General features: G+C 39.9%; 1 protein-coding gene across 8 annotated transcripts in view; it reads right to left on the reverse strand.

Annotated features, from left to right (window-relative positions):
- The window catches only part of LOC150079127 (coiled-coil domain-containing protein 102A), a 267,304-nt gene that overhangs the window by 186,118 nt on the left and 66,400 nt on the right, over positions 1-14,786 (reverse strand). The window contains exon 4 of one of the 8 annotated variants that reach the window (XM_090383721.1): positions 12,176-12,233. The exons of the other annotated variants lie outside the window; for them this stretch is intronic. The gene's annotated coding sequence lies outside the window, so the exon portion shown is untranslated. The remainder of the gene's footprint in view (positions 1-12,175; positions 12,234-14,786) is intronic. 8 annotated transcript variants of the gene reach the window in all.

Here is a 14,786-nt window from a genome sequence, read left to right on the forward strand (position 1 = left end):
AAGAGGAAGAATCCCATCAGCATTAAGCATGCTTAAACCATTCAAGGCTTTATACACCTCTATCAGATCACCTCGCTGGTGCCTAGTCTCCAGACACTGTAATTTGCAAAACTTAAGCCTTTCTTCGTAAGAGCACCCCTTTGTTCCATTCACTAATCTTGTTGCCCTTCTCTGTACTCGTTCCAGCAGCTCTACATCCTTCTTGAAATGAGGCCTCCAGACCTGTATACAGTACTCTAGGTGTGACCTGACCATTGCCTTATACAATGGAATAATCACCTCCTTATCCCTGCTGGAAAAATTCCTGTATATCATTGACAATACTCCATGAGCTACTCTTGCAGCCCGTCTGCACTGCTCAGAGAACTTCATATCTGCCTGCACAACCACCCCCAAGTCCCTTTCATTCTCTACCACTGTCAGTGTAGTACCACAGAGTTGATACGTTGCTCTGGGGTTGCTGTTTCCCATGTGTAGTATTTTACATTTGTCAATGTTAAACTTCATTTGCCACCTCTCAGCCCATCTGCTCAACCTTTCCAGATCCTGTTGCAGCAGCATAGTGTCAGTAGTGTCAGTCCTTGACAACCCTGCCAACCTTTGTATCATCTGCAAACTTGGACATTAAGCTTGATATACAATCATCAATATCATTTATAAATACAGAAAACAATAATGGACCCAACACTGAGCCCTGAGGGACTCCACTAATAACATTAGTCCACGATGAGCAGTGTACATTGATTACCACTCTCTGTCTTCTCCCCCTCAACCACCCCTTTATCCATAGCAGCAATTTGCCTCCAATGTCACACTGCTCCAATTTGTGTAGCAGTCTTCGATGTGCAACAGTATCAAAAGCCTTTCTAAGATCCAAGTATATAATATCAAAGTTATTCCCTGCATCCAATTCTTTTGTGACTGCATCATAGTATCCAATCAAATTGGTCAGGCAAGACTTCCCCTTAACAAAACCATGCTGTGTCTGAGCTATAACTGAAGTCTTGTCTAGATGATCCTGCAGTGCTTCTTTAACCAGTGCCTCCATTAATTTTCCTGGAACAGAAGTTAAGCTCACAGGTCTATAATTACTTGTGTCAGCCTTTGATCCTCCTTTGTGAATTGGGGTCACATCTGTACATTTCCAGTCTATGGGTACCTCCCCTGAGTCCAAGGAAGCTCTCATAATTATGGCAAAGGGTTTGCTTACTTCCTTTGCTGCTTCCTTTAACATAACTGGATAGATGCCATCCACCCCAGGTGCCTTTCTTGTGTTTATCTTCAACAGTTTCTCCTCCACTTTACTCCCAGTTATTTCAAGATTCTGTAGCTTACTGCTAGAGTTGAATACATCTCTGGCATTCCCCTCGCTGAATAACTCCTCATGTGTGAATGTCGATGCAAAATATTCATTTAGTTTGTTAGCTACCTGAGCAGGATCATCAACAGTTGACCCATCAATATCAAGTGGACCAATCTGATTCATCCCCTTCCTTCTAGAGTTTACATAAGTAAAGAACTCTTTGCTGTTTTTCTTTGCATCCCTTGCCAAGGATTTCTCGTAATATGCCTTCGCCTGCCTAACCTCCTTTGTAACTTGGTTGCATATCAACTTGTATCTATCATAGGCTTCTGTGCCATGTGTTAATTTGTAAGTATCCCATGCATTTTTCTTCTCTGCCATATGCCTCATTAGTTTATCTGACACCCATTTTGGCCTAAACCTTGAACAATATTTCTTAGTTGGTATGTAAAGCCTAGTAGCTTCCAAGATAAGTTCTTTGAATGCTTCCCATTTTGAATTTGCTGTTGGTAACATCATCAGTTGGTCCCACTGTATAGAATTTAAATACTGTCTCAGTCCATCGGAGTCACCTTTACGGAAGCAATAACCCTTCCCTTTACCCCTAATGGTAGTTACCTCTTTGAGTAAATCCCACTTCAGCACACTGTGATCACTGCCACCTAGTGGTTCATTTATCTGCAGATTCTTAATGCATGAAGAATCACTGCTGATAATCAAATCAAGAGTATTACTCCCTCTAATTGCCTCCCGAACATGCTGATGTAGAAAACAATCATCCAATAAATCCACAAAAGCCCTGCTAGTGTGTGAGTAACCAGCCCCCCAAATTCCAGTCAATATCTGGGAAATTAAAATCTCCCATTATAAGACTCTCTGATTTACTGGCCCACTCTATTTCCCTGTACAGTTTCTTATTATACTCATCAGAGTCATTAGGCCTATAGCACACTCCTACTCTCAATTTTGATCTCCCAATGCTTATGTCACACCAAACTGACTCAACACTGCACTGTCCAGCGATGTCAACTGGCTTCACTTCCTTGGATTTTATGTGTTTCTTAACTAATAGCATAACCTCTCTCCCCTTCCTATCCTGTCTATCCTTTCTGTAGACATTGTACTCCCCAAATTGCAGTTCTGCATCCCTTATATCTGTGTGACACCACATCTCTGATATCCCAACAATATCTGCCTTTGATGTTTCGAGCAATACCTCAAATTCAAATTTATTTACTAAACTCCTAGCATTGGTGTACATGCAAGTATACCTGCACCCGTTTCTATTCTTAGCTACCCTAACACAACCCATGTGTTTACTTGTACCGCAATGGCTCCCAGCAGTCTCTGAAATACCATGCATCTTGTTTTTCAGGCTTCTGCTCATTCTAATAGAAGCAGTGCAAGAATATCTTTCACCTCTGCCAGTGGCTACTGTCAATCTATTGGTCTTTGTCTCCCCCCAAGCTAGCAGTTTTCCGACCCACCTAACACTGCCTCGATAGTATCAGCAAAGCAAACCATCAGCATAGCATCAGCAGGACAAAGTTTGTCATCTATCGCACAGAATTAGAACTCACTGCTTCAACAGTGAATACTATTTTAAGGGACTGTGCGCATATAAAAGAACATGTTAAAGGATCAATGCATTTAAGATCGACAGTGATCACAAAACACCGTTCAGCTGCTATATCGAAGATCGAACAGCTATTAATAATATGGATGGAAAATCAGATTCAGAAGAAAGTGCCCCTGAGTCTAATGGTCATTCAAACCAAAGCAAGAGGTATTTATGAAGATATTAAGGATAAGTACGGTGAACCCCAAGCCAAGTTCGTGGCAAGCAATGGTGGTAAAGCATCGCGCTGGTTTCCAAAACATTAAATATGCGGTGAAGTTGCCAGTGCCAATTCTGCAGCTGCAGAGAAATTTTGTAATGTGTTGGAAAAAACCCCTTCTAAATCTCCTCAGCCCTCAACTTGTGCAGTGATGCACTTAGCAGCTGGAGAGAATTCTGGCAACGATGCCCGAAACTTGCTGACACTATGTCTGTCTCTCTCTCTCTCTCTCTCTCTCTCTCTCTCTCTCTCTCTCTCTCATTTCGAAATTTCTGTAAACTTTTGTAATTTTTCCTGAGCATTAAATAAAAAAAAATTTAATAAATAATTCTATTTACATGTTCATCAAACATTTCTTTTTGCTTCGATCAAATTCAGCACGCATGGTTGCGAGTGCTGCATAAGCATTTAGGGAAGTTCCGAATTACAACTTCGATTCTATGCTCATGTAAACAAGATCAAGTCCAGAGCAGTCTCCCTTCAATGAACAGCTAAACAGAAATTAATCTATGTCAAAGATCCTCAAAATATTAGGAAATTCGTGAGAACAGAAATTTATTCTCCACTTCTCTTCACACATAAATGTAAATGAAAGGTATTTATTCAGTTAGTCAGTAACATGAACAGGATCACTAACAGTTATGCCCTTCATAACATGGACTAATGTAGTTCACCCCTTTCCTTCTAATTTTAATATAAGCAAGGGATTCTTTGCTATTTCTCTTTGCATTCTTAGCCAAAGATTTCATATAACGTGCCCCAGCTTATGCAACCCCTTAATGACTTGACTGCAGACTTGTTTGTTTCTCTGTCCCCTGAAAATTAATAGTCATCCTTTTTCTTCTCTGCCACTAGTCTTAAGTTCATCTGACACCTATTTAGGTCCAAACCTTGAACAATATCTCTTATTAGTTGGAATATGCTTGGAATGGTCTATGATTACTTCCCCGAATGCTTCCCATATAGAATTTCCACTTAGCATTAGTTGAGGCATATGTTGCAAGAAAGCAAGCTTATACATCAGCCAAAAACAAAACAAAAAAAAAAAAAAAAAAAACACCTTCCCATTTCACACATCCGGTCACTCCAAATGTTTGTCTAGTTCAGCCTTAAATTTATTTAAGCTATCAACTTCCACAACAACAGATGGAAATCTGTTCCAGCAATCAACTACCTGCTGGCTAAAGGCAAATTTCCGCACATCTATTCTACAACTGTCTTTCCTCATTTTGAATCTATGCCTCCTCACCAATTTTGTCGCCCTTCTTTCTACTCATTCTAGCAATCTACATCCTTCCTAAAACGAGGCTTCCAGACCTGTACACAGTACTTTAGCTGTGGTTGATTATATGATTATACAAATGGATAATCACCTCCTTGTCTCTGCTAGAAAAATTCCTATATATCATTGACAAAACTCCATGACCTGCTCTGGTGGCCCGTCTACACTGCTCAGAGAACTTCATATCTGACTGCACAATTAGTAATATCACCAGCTGGTTCAACCGAAAAGCATTTAAAAACTGTCCAAGGCTACTGTATTGATCTAAGACCTTTACCAAAGAAAATCTTTTCCCTTTAAACTTGAGAGTAATTATATCTTTAAATAAATCCCATCTCCCAATCAACACATTATGATCACTGATACTTTGTAATTCCTTTACCTAAAGATTCTTAATGCATGAAACGTAACTGGTCATAATCAGAGTCCTGCTTTTCCTTTCTGCCTCTCTAACATGCTGCTGCAGAAAACAGTCATCTTATTATGTTTTTCCAAATAAAGGAATAATGAGTTAATTAATAATAATCAAAACAAAAAACAATTTTATATTAATAATCAAGACAAAAGACATTTGAACAATTAAGCATAAAACAAAAAGTATTATCTGATTTCTTTAGCAGATGCATAAAACAACGGCAGAGAAACTTGTTTATATATATATATATATATATATATACACACACAGTTGATTCCGGTTATTTGGGACACATTGGGACTAGTTCATTTTGGCCCTATTCAGCGGCTGCCCCAATTATCCAAAGTTTCACGTAAATAGTTAAAAATACAATGTACCCTCCCTTTACAATTAGTTCACTCTACATTCAAATCACATTACGACAAACTAACCACAGTAAAGTACCATTCACTATACGATGTGTAGTAAGCGCCAGTCATTGTGATCACGTTTGGGAATTGAATTTTAATTCTATTAAACAGCGATTCTAATTAGTGAAAATAGGAGGAATATTATCCACAGGCTATAAAAGTAAAGATATATTAAGCACAAATTTACCCTTTATTACTTTACCAATTAAAAAATTAAATGATACGTGATAATCGAAATAATTAATACGTACTAACTAAACTAGTTGACATTTCTGTTCACTGACATTTGTGGGTGGGTGGGAGTTAAAATTTAAAACAGTAAAAAGATAAGCAATCAATAACAAAAAACACGGCACACAAATTGCAAGTAACACAATACGTGCAAGTGAGAATTGAGTAACAAGTTACGAAGCTTTAAAAATAGGAATGAAGAGAAGATTCTGAAAATTTTTTTTTTAATATGATTGAAGATTCCATAGAAGTGTAAACACATTTTACCAAAATAACTCACAGAATTCCAGCTGTCGGTATTATTGCAAATTCAATAAGATCGAGTTTACTATCAGTTTATGATAGATTTCATAACACAAAAGCCCAATAAACAGGCAACTGCTAATTGTTTTATGGTTGTGACCTCCAGAAATCCGACCGTACCACGTAGTTTGGTCAGAGACAATTGTAGGATAATCTCCAGTGCTGTGGTCTCCTGCCCTGATTAAACGGCATTTTGTCCCAATTAAGCAAAGTAAACCCTGGCTATTTTCTCGATTGGGTTGTTTTTTAAGGTTTGTCCCAAATAAACGGCTGCCCTAATTAACCAAAAAACCGGAATCCACTATATATATATATATATTTATATATACACACACACACTGAGTGATCACTGAATTATGACCACCTACCTAATACTTGGTGGTCCTTGAGGTTGTCATAGACATTCTCTCAGATATGCCAGACAAGCTGTATTTGCTACCTGGGAGTCAGAAACGCTGATGGAACTGATATTCGAGTGACACTCAATTCAAGTGGACCCAATCTCAGCGAAGTCCGGATGGTATGTTACAGCCAAATCCTCTGCTTGCACCTTCACGATGGTGCGACTGTTAGTAAACCTGGGTATAATCCCCATGCACAAGCATACTGTGGGTGACCACCCAGGTGTGAACCAAAGTAAACAGAGGTCGAGGTGTGGTGCCCACACCACATGGAAGAATGCTGCCCCTTTGTGTTATCAGGCAATACTAGGTGATAGATGACTCTCATCAACTGGTGCAATACCACCACTTTGCTTACTGGAGGCTCGAAGTGGTAGAACCCATGTTTAGTCTCCAGAGCTAAGTTCCAGTTAACCCTTCCCCATCTCTTCCATCATGCAGCATGACTGATGACTTTTGAAGTTATGATGGACATGGTGAGATCCAATCATCCTTACATTTTGAGGGTACAGCTCTAAAATGGTGTTCGCAGGCTGGCTGCTAGTTAGTACACCGGACTGAACCTATTAGTAACTCATTAGGAGGCTTCCGGATCAGCTAATGTATAATCTTGCTACCTCTACTCTGCCAGATAGTGACTGGAGGAAGTCCGAGTAGTGTGTATGCAGGTGGCATTATCGAGGCCACATTATGTCAAGGATCTGGGTATATCCTTACCATGCGTACGCCATATCCAAAAATTTCATTACTTCATACAGCATGTCCCGCATATTTTTTTTTACTATTGAATACACCATGAATTGTCAAACTAATTAATCTCGATGATGTCTATATCCACTTGTGGTCTGCCAAACCCCATGTACTTTTTCTGACAGAATCTCAGTTACCGATTGATTCCACTACTGCTCATCTCAGTTGCCCAAATTATTTGTTGTATGATTCCTTTCGCCTCAAAGGTGGTCCCTGTGCATATGTCCATTCCGATATTTCCTGTCAGAGACTTGGTAATTTGGAATCTCCTCTTTTTGATCTTCTCTGGCTTAAAATCTCTCTACCTCATTGTGTCAAATTCATCTGTTGCCTCTACCGTTCTCCCATCTCCACTAATCACTTGGAGCTCATTCACTTCCCCTCTCTTTACAACTTGACTTTCTCCAGTCCAACTTTCCTAACAGTGAGGTAATTTTGTTTGGTGATTTTAATGTTCACAACTCCAGTTGGCTCCCATTTTCTAGTCACACCGACACAGCTGGTCGAGATGCTGAGGCTTTTGCAATTACTAATGACCTTGCACAGATTATTCATTTACCTACAAGAATACCGGACAATCCTAATCATACAGCCAACATGCTTGATCTTTTTCTCACAAACAACCCTTCTAAGTACACAGTCGAAGTGAGTGGTCCTTTAGGCACCTCAGATTTGTTATGTTATTATTTGGTTTTTTAGGAGCATTAGCAACTAAGGCCATATTACTCCGGGAATAAGCGGTGGTCATTCCCTGACCTTTCCGCATCCTCCGTATTTGGTGGTCACGAGCTCGAACCCCGGTCTAATCAAGAAGCGTGAGACACGTCAGATCACACTTGATTGTCTCTTCTCCAATGGAACCTTTATCTCATGACAATTCACAACCTCGGCATTACAAGAATGCAAAATGGGATGAACTGCGAGAATTCTTTTCTTCTTTTCCTTGGTCAAACTACTGTTTCAAAACTTCTGACGTCAAAATTTGCTCAGATCGTGTCAATAAAATTATCCTTGTAGGAATGGAATCCATTATCACACACTCCACTTTAAAATCTCATCCCTGATCTAAACCTTGGTTTTCCAATAAATGTGCTGAGTCCATTCAGGAGAAGAACGTTGCATATCGTAATTGGCTCGTTTCCAATTCTTCAGTTTCATTTTCTGCCAACACCAAATCTCACAACAATTGTAAAGCAGTTACTAATCAGTTTTTTTTTTTTTTTTTAGGAGCATTAGCAACTAAGGCCATATTGCTCCGGGATATGCGGTGGTCATTTCGTGACCTTTCCGCATCCTTCGTATTTGGTGGTGACGGGCTCGAACCCCGGTCTAATCAAGAAGCGTGTGCTACGCACTGCTGCTCCTTCCCACCTGGCTACGGAGGCGCCTTACTAATCAGTCCAAACTAGATTTTGAACAGACTGAGTAGAAAAATTGCTTCTTGCCCTAATGGTAGGCTAGCATTCTCGTCTCTTGCCAAAGCTTTTGGCTGCAACTTTTGCCCATCTCTGCTCCCACCTCTGTCAAAACCAGATGGTTCTGTTGTCACTTCGGCCAAGGATAAAGCTGACCTGCTAACATCCCATTTTTCTTCCACTCATGTATTAATGATCTGGGTAAAACACCTCCCACCATTTCCAACACGCTCCATTCAATGTCTCCTGTAGTCTTCCGTCAAAAGGATGTCAGAAGGATTTTGACAAATCTTGATGCTAAGAAAGCTCCAGGTCTCGATGCTATTTCTCCACTTGTTTGCAAAACCTGTGCTCCTGAACTTACTCCTATTCTTTGCTGCCTTTTTTTCACTTTCTTATTACAAAGGTGTTTTTCCTTCTTGCTTGGAAATTTGCTCATATCCAGCCAGTTCCTAAAAAGGGTGACAAATCCCTCCCATCCAATTATCTTCCCATTGCAATTACTTCTATTCTTTCTAAAGTAATGGAGAAATCAATTAACCGCCAACTCTTAAACTACCTAGAAACCTTCCATCTGATCAATGATCGCCAGTATGGATTTTGTCAGTGTCGATCCACTGGTGATATTCTGGCTTATATTACCCATTTATGGACTAATTCAATGGAAAAGTTCGGTGAAACACAAGTAGTTGCTCTTCGCATCTCAAAGGCTTTCGATCGTGTTTGGCATAAAGGTCTTCTAAACAAGCTTCCATCTTATGGTTTGTCAACTGTTTTTAGTAATTGGTTATCCAGTTTTCTCTCTGATCGCTCACCGAGGGTGATGGTAGATGGCTCTATGTCTTCTAACTTCTCCACTAATGCTGGTGTCCCCCAAGCTTCAGTTCTTTCCCCCCACTCTTTTCCTCTTGTATATTAATGACCTTCCATTGACTGGAAATCCTATCCATAGTTTTGCCGATGATAGCACATTGCATTCCACTTTCCATTTTGGAAACCTTGCCCTGCTCAATCAGCTTCAACTTCTCGAAAATCTGCTACCAATTCCTTAAATGCCGATTCTCCAGTGGGGCAAAGACAACTTAGTTGATTTCAACCTTTCTAAAACTCAGTCTTGTCTTATATCTCGCAAAAAGGATTCATCTGCTCTTATGATTATCTTTGATGACACTCCGATTTCTAGGCAAAATGATATATCTCTTTTGAGGATTACCTTGACTTCTAATCTCTCTTGGCACAAACACATTACAAATATTTCTTCCTCTGCATCTAAAAAAACTTGGTTTTCTCTTTCGCTCTCGGCGTTACTTTTCTTCCAAACAGCTGTTCACTCTGTACAAATCTCAAATCTGCCCTACCATGGAATATTGTTCCCGCATCTGGGGCAGTTCCCCCAAAGCCTCTCTCAGGCTTCTAGATTCAATTCAGAAGAGGGCAGTTAGGCTAATTAATGACTCTTCTCTAACAGTCTCTCCACTCTGTCTTATAGACGTCCTGTTTCTGCTGCATGCCTTTTCTACAGATAATTCCATGGGCACTGTTCTGAATTGGCCTCTCTCTCTCTCTCTCTCTCTCTCTCTCTCTCTCTCTCTCTCTCTCTCTCTCTCTCTCTCTCTCTCTCTCTCTCAAAACAGCCAACATCCATTTACTGTCCAACTTCAAACTCACAGAACCAACTTTTCATCTTCCTCATTTATTCATTCAACTGCCGTTTTCTGGAATAACCTTCCTTCATATGTCTTTCCTGAAAATTACACTCTACAGAAGTTCAAGTCTAATGTCAACAAATATCTTTTCTTGTCTTCTCAACCTCCAACCCATGCATGGTACTAAAGGTTCTAATACCTCTTTGTTTGGGGTTTTCATAAAAAAAAAAAAAAAAAACCCCTTCATAGGTCCTCCTTTTGCCCTCAGTAGAGCAGCTATCCGACGTGGCATTGATTCAACAAGATGTCAGAAGCGTTCGGGAGCTAGGGCCAACCAGGCTGTGTGTAATGCGGTCAGCAATGCAGGTATGGAGGTTATTTGGTTTTTTTTTTTTTTTTTTAGGAGCACTAGCAACTAAGGCCATATTGCTCCGTGAATATGCGGTGGTCATTTATGACCTTTCCGCATCTTCCGTATTTGGTGGTGATGGGCTCGAACCCCGGTCTATATCAAGAAGTGTGTGCTACGCACTGCTGCTCCTTCCCACCTGGCTACGGAGGCGCCTCGGTAGGTATGGAGGTGATTGGAGTATCCAGCCACCTGATATGGTTTTCCATAGTGTCCCACAAGTGCTTTATGGGATTGATATCAGGGGAGTTCGGAGGCCAATCGATAGGCTGGAAGTCAGAACTGTGTTCCTTTCCTCAAACCATTCCTGCACAACAAGTGCCCAATGGCTCGGCACATTGCCATCTTGGAAGACACCATCGCCATTCGGGAAAAGGTGTAACATAGTGGGGTGTACACAGTCAGCAAGCAATTGACAATAGCGGAGACCACTGATACGTTGTTCCACATGCACCAGGGATCCAAGTTCCTGCCAGTGAAACATGCTCCACACCATACCACCGCCTCGACTTTTGATACCATGCATGATGGATCAAGAGCCTCATGTTGTTGGTGCCAAATCTGTACACGATCATCCAGGGTGTGGAGTAAATAACATGACTCATCCGACCAGCACACCTTCTTCCAGTCTTCTAATATCCAACTTGCATAGTCTTTGCACCAGGCAAGTCTTTTACCGATGAACCTTTTTAGGAGAGGATGCTGTAGGGGTCATCTCCTGCTACAGCCCATACGTGCGAGCGTGCGACGCATGGTCATGCCAGATATTGTTCTGCGTTGGTCCATGTTGTATTGGGTAGTCAACTCTTCAACAGTACTGTGCCTGTTCACCTCATTAGACCCTGTGCTCACTTCTAACATCAATCTTTTGCTGACCTTTACAGTTTTGCCGTTGTTTGATCATTTTGACAGCAGTCCTGGTACACTTTAACAATGGCAGCTTTCGAACACCCCAACACTTCAGCCGTTTGGGAAATCGAGACACCAGCTCGTCGAGCAGCCACAATCTGTCCTTTATCAAATTTCAATAAATCTTTCCTTTTACCCATCATGCTCGGAATTTTACTACCTACTGAACCACTGACACCTTATCTATGCTACATAGGTCGACTAAGTCCGCACTCCCGTACCTCACGTGGTCAATGGGTCGCATTGAGTTTTCATAGGGGTGGTCATAATTCAGTGATTACTCAGTGTATATGCAATAAGCAATGCTAATCTAACACAGAGATTAACACATTTGCTGCCTTTACACAAACATGCGTAAAGTGGCGCTAACAGTGAACGCAGATTTTGAACGCAGATATCTGTAATGGATATCTGCATTCAAAATGCAGATAAGTTCTGTGCCTGAATGTACAAGCAGCCATTCGAACACAGTCAACTAAGGAATGCCATAAACAAAGGCACATGAGATTAACAGCCACTCATTACTGACTGAATGCTTTGCAGTAATGCTTTGCTTTTGTTCATAGACCTCACACACAGTTTTATTTGTTCTTTGCTTGTGTTGATATTAATTTATGTACATAAACTTTCTATAAAATTTCTGTGATTTACAGCTCAGCACAAAAGTAAGTGTTCACTTTTAGCAATGAATTCCAAACTTAATTTTCAACCATTATACGAATTTTTAAAATGCTGGGGATAACAATGTTAATTTTTTCAATATTATAAAATTATGGCACACTGAACAGGTTCTCTCACATTTAAGTTGCGATAAAAGTGTTAACTTGTATTAGTGAAAATGTTACAAAGTTAAATGAACGCACCTCAACAGAAACACTTAGTTCCTTTACTTTGAGAAGTCACCGTTTCTCATTGTCAGGCCTACAGATTGTGTTAAAATAACAGCCCAAATTAGAAATCAATTACAATTAATATAATCACATTAATTATACATACAATACTACAATAATTGCATTAATATAACTAACTTATGAAATCAGCAAGTTACTCTTGTAGGGGAGGGGGATGAGGAAAGGTGAGGAAAATGGGAATGAAAAAGAAGATAACCTGCATTTTAATTGTAAGAATTGGAAGCGTTAGAATGAGGCATTCTCAGTTCCTATCAAAATTACAGGGAAGGAATTGCAGCAAATAACTACAGAAAAATGGCAGTTTAGAATGAGGAAAGTACTTTAATAACTCCAAAAAACAGTCACTGAAAAAGAGCAAATTATAGTGAAGTATAGTTAAAACTCTCAGGAAAAAAAAAAACAGAAGGCTCGCCTGTCCGAATGGCCTATAAAGCCCAGGAAACTGAGGAAGCCAATAGGATAGGATGTAAGTATGTGAATGGTGAATGGATGTAAGTATGTTAACAAGAGTATGGAAAAAGCAAATCTGGGGTTTAGGGTGACTGACAAGGATTATGAAATTAGCACAGAAAGCAAGCTTATATAGCATCAGCCAAAAAAAAAAAAAAAAACCCACACACCCTTCTCATTTCACCATAAACTCGCTCCAAATGTTCATCTAGTTCTTCCTTGAATCTATTTAAGCTATCAACTTCTACAACGACAGATGGAAATTTGTTCCAGCAATCAACCACCCACTGGCTAAAAGCAAACTTCCGCACATCAATCCTACAACTGTCTTTCCTCAATTTGAATTTATGCCCTCTCAGGTGATTATTCTGAGCAAGACGAAGAATCCGATCAGCATTGAGCATGCTCAAACCATTCAAGGCTTTATACTGCCCATGCTCCTGTAGAAACATTCTGTGAACCACGAGCCTGCTAAAATTTAAGAATGTGCTGTACAATAAGCTTCACTGTTGAAAAAGGAGGTGCATGCCTCTGAAAGCTTCAGTATTTTAGCGCTTTTATTATCCTGTGTTTTATCTACATTGTTTATTGTAATTTATTTTATTGTACTTTAAAAATTCCATATTATATGGTACAGACAGTTACCTTTTATTATACAGTGAAACTTCTCCTAACGGACACCTCTCGTTAACGACATCTCTCTACAACGGACATTTTCAAATCCCCCAACTCATCTCCATTGGTTTTAACGTATTTTCAGCTTCTGTCTAGCGGCCAATCTCTCTAACGGACGCGGACAGGAAATCTGCACTGTTTGGTTTAGATTAGCACTTAATTTGATCTCCTCATAATGGACAGCGGGCGAGCTTACTGCCCTTTTTCTAGGAACGTTTCTTCCACGTATTGCCTCAATCGTGTGTTTATTTTCTATTTCCGATTCTCTGAATTTTATCAAGGTTTACGTCGCGGTTCTACACCCTTTTTCAAGAATTTTAAGGCACGTGTAAAACTTCTGATGAATTCGGTGTGTGCAGGGGAGGGGGAATTTGGTCGGCCTTTCGTGTTTTGAGTTTCAGTTTTCAGTTTTGTTAGTGTCGTGTGAAGTGCACAATGTCTTCTCGTAAACATTTAACTTTAAAAGATAAAGTCGAACTCATTAATGCGTATGATCTGCAAAAAAATACTGTTCGCACTCTTGCTGCAAAATTCAAAATCGGGAAGACGCAGGTAAGCAACATCCTAAAGGGAAAAAAATGAACTGCTCAAACAATTTTGGCAACACGAAAATGATCATGTTCAAAAATCATTCCCGAAAACTGTTGGACTTCAAACTGACAATGTTACGTACGAGTGGTTTTGTCGGCGCATGTGCTAAAAAAAAATTCCCATTAATGGGCTTATTATTAGGGAAAAGGCTTTGGAGGTTGCGAAAGCTATGGGAGTAAATGAGTTCAAAGCTTCTGTGGGATGGCTAGACAAGTTCAAAACTCGGCATAAAATTTCTTGGAAAACCGTAAGTGGTGAAGGTGGATCTGTTGATACTGGGGTTCTAACAGAGTGGACCGTCAAATTGGAAGATTTATGTCGTGATTTCGAAGCTAAGGATATTTACAACTGTGATGAAACAGGGTTGTTTTTTAAAGCTCTTCCTGAAAAAACAATGAGTCTAAAAAACGAAAAGTGCCAGGGCGGAAAAATTTCTAAGGAACGCTTGACTGTACTATTGGTACAAATATGCTGGGAGACTTTGAACAACCTCTTGTTATAGGAAACCCACAAAATCCTTGTTGTTTCAAGGGCATAAAGTTGAATCTTTTGGATTTTGACTGGAAGTCTAATAAAAAAGCGTGGATGACACGAGATATCATGAGTGAATGGATAAGTCACTTTAACCAAAACATGATTCGTCAAAACAGAAAAATTATTCTTTTCATGGATAATGCTGCATCTCACCCGCACATTGAATTTTCCAACATTCAAATCATTTTTCTGCCACCAAACACATCTGCAGAGTGTCAGCCCTTGGATTAAGGGATAATAAAAAATTTTAAACTTCACTACAGAAAACGTGTTTTAAGACATCTCATTGCAAATATGAACGATGTAACATGTG

The sequence above is a fragment of the Mastigoproctus giganteus genome, chromosome 10, assembly GCF_048544385.1.
Source record: "Mastigoproctus giganteus isolate SK-2022 chromosome 10, ASM4854438v1, whole genome shotgun sequence".
In the NCBI taxonomy this organism is placed as follows: domain Eukaryota; kingdom Metazoa; phylum Arthropoda; class Arachnida; order Uropygi; family Thelyphonidae; genus Mastigoproctus; species Mastigoproctus giganteus.